Genomic DNA, 2,500 nt, shown 5'->3' on the forward strand with positions numbered 1-2,500 from the left:
CTCTATTCTTCCCTCCTTACATCCGGCCCTCCCTCTCTCCCTCCCTCCATCTCATCCCCTTTCCATCTTTCTATCCCATCATCCATCCACCCTCCTTCGCTTCTAGTTCTCCTAATTACCTCGTCATCCATCACTATCCATACCCCATTCAATCTCATACGACGTCGTAACTCACTACATCGACTTCATTCACTCCTTCAATTTGATGACGTATTCTATTGATATTTTGGTACTACAAACAAGCGATTTTATGCAGATGAGTGGGACTAGTTCAGAATGAATGGGACTTCGATCACTCGAGACTCATTTTTGGCCGAAGTCGACCACCTCAGCTGCATCATGTCACTGTATTGAAGCCTAGATCGGAAAGTTCTCCCTCGCGTCACAACGGCGGCAGTGGTGATGAAGGGAATCTTTCAGAAGGAATTGTTCCTCCCCTCTACTTCAGAAAATCACTCCCCTCATAACCATTCTTCCCTATTAGCTAAACCTGTCTCTTGCACCATCGCAACATTGAGCACTATCTTACATTACAACCATTTTGATAATAAAAGTACGAGTACATCACTAATATAACTATCAATGATAATATTAAATTTAACTGACAATATCCTATATTGTTAGATACGCTCTTCCCTTCTCTCCTACTGGGTCATATAAGATCCTCGTTTTGCTTTTCACTGACACATGTTTAGGTCAGTGATTCTAAACTCTGTTTCCTGCGACCCTATTGTTCTCCTCTACGTATGTACGGTGTACAATAAAAATAAATATTATCTCGAATTTCACTTGCTATACATCCGCTGCCCACAGGGCCTGTCAGTTGTTACCTGGTATTCTTAAAAGTCTCTGAAAAGAAACACTGAACTATTGTCTCTGTTGCATTAGTGTGAGATGTTTCTATGCCACCAGGTTTTAGTATAAGAAGAAGGGCAGTTACAATTGTCAGTTCTTCCTAACAACAAGTTTCGTATATATATATATATATATATATATATATATATATATATATATATATATATATATATATATATATATATATATATATATCAGAAAATTATAAACACCAGACTCAATTCAAGTCTGGTGTTTACAATTTTTCAATATGGATCCCAGACTTCAAATCTCCACCTACATATATATACATATATATACATACATATATATATATATATATATATATATATATATATATGTATGTATATATATATATATATATATATATATATATATATATATATATATATATATGTGTGTGTGTGTGTGTGTGTGTGTGTGTGTGTGTGTGTGTGTGTGTGTGTGTGTGTGTGTGTGTGTGTGTGTGTGTGTGTGTGTGTGTGTGTGTGTGTGTGTGTGTGTGTGTGTGTGTGTGTGTGTGTGTGTGTGTGTGTGTGTGTGTGTGTGTGTGTGTGTTTGTGTGTGTGTGTGTGTGTGTTTGATTCACCATAGTCTTGAATTAGGTGTTGGACTCGTGATCTACAGCTATTTCTCTCCCGGAAGAGAGCTGAGGGCCCAAATATGACCAATCTATGGGTAATGCTGTGAACTTATACGCACACACACACCCAACTCCCAGCCCGCGAGAGTTGGAGTAACAACTCTGGGAGGGAATTCGAACTCGGACCACCGTAGTGGCAGCTGGGAACTCTAACCACTGCGCCACGAGTTGTGTGTGTGTGTGTGTGTGTGTGTGTGTGTGTGTGTGTGTGTGTGTGTGTGTGTGTGTGTGTGTGTGTGTGTGTGTGTGTGTGTGTGTGTGTGTGTGTGTGTGTGTGTGTGTGTGTGTGTGTGTGTGTGTGTGTGTGTGTGTGTGTGTGTGTGTGTGTGTGTGTGTGTGTGTGTGTGTGTGTGTGTGTGTGTGTGACAAGGACCTGTCACACATTACAACTGTTCCTTGCCTTTACTTGGTCAATTTGTTACAGTTGACGGTCAAATTGGATCCAAAAGAGAATTCAAACTCTATGTAGCTTTACTCAATCTACGACCAAACGAAATTCCTCTACCCCCAGCAGCTCCTCATTTTTTCTTCATTTTCCTTCATATCCCAATTTCATATTCTCTTCTTCCGCTCTACCTTCGCATCCCCAAGGAACCATTTTCACTGCCACACTGAGATAGCACAGCTGATAAGGTATTTCGACGACATAATAACCACTGTTGGTCCCTCTTTTCATTTTTAGGTTCAGGAGGGATAAAGTACATCGTAATTTTCACGTCGAAACTTGCAACGGCGTAGCTCGCGACGATATAACTTGCAAGGTTAAAATTTGTAACGGTGTAGTTTGCAATGCCTTGTGACGATATTACAGCATGTTTCAGTGAGCTTTCATATATGGGATGTATAAAAAGAAACGTCTTAAATATTGTAGACAACAACGTAGCAGTTGCAAATTTATTCATTTAGTTTAGGTTCACCCAAATAAGGTAATGTTAGAATAGTCTAGAATAGTCTGATGTTAGGCTAAGTTAGGCTAGGTTAGGATAACCTATGCTTCATTAG

The sequence above is a fragment of the Oratosquilla oratoria genome, chromosome 28 (assembly GCF_046742065.1).
Source record: "Oratosquilla oratoria isolate Oo_2021 chromosome 28, ASM4674206v1, whole genome shotgun sequence".
Taxonomy (NCBI): domain Eukaryota; kingdom Metazoa; phylum Arthropoda; class Malacostraca; order Stomatopoda; family Squillidae; genus Oratosquilla; species Oratosquilla oratoria.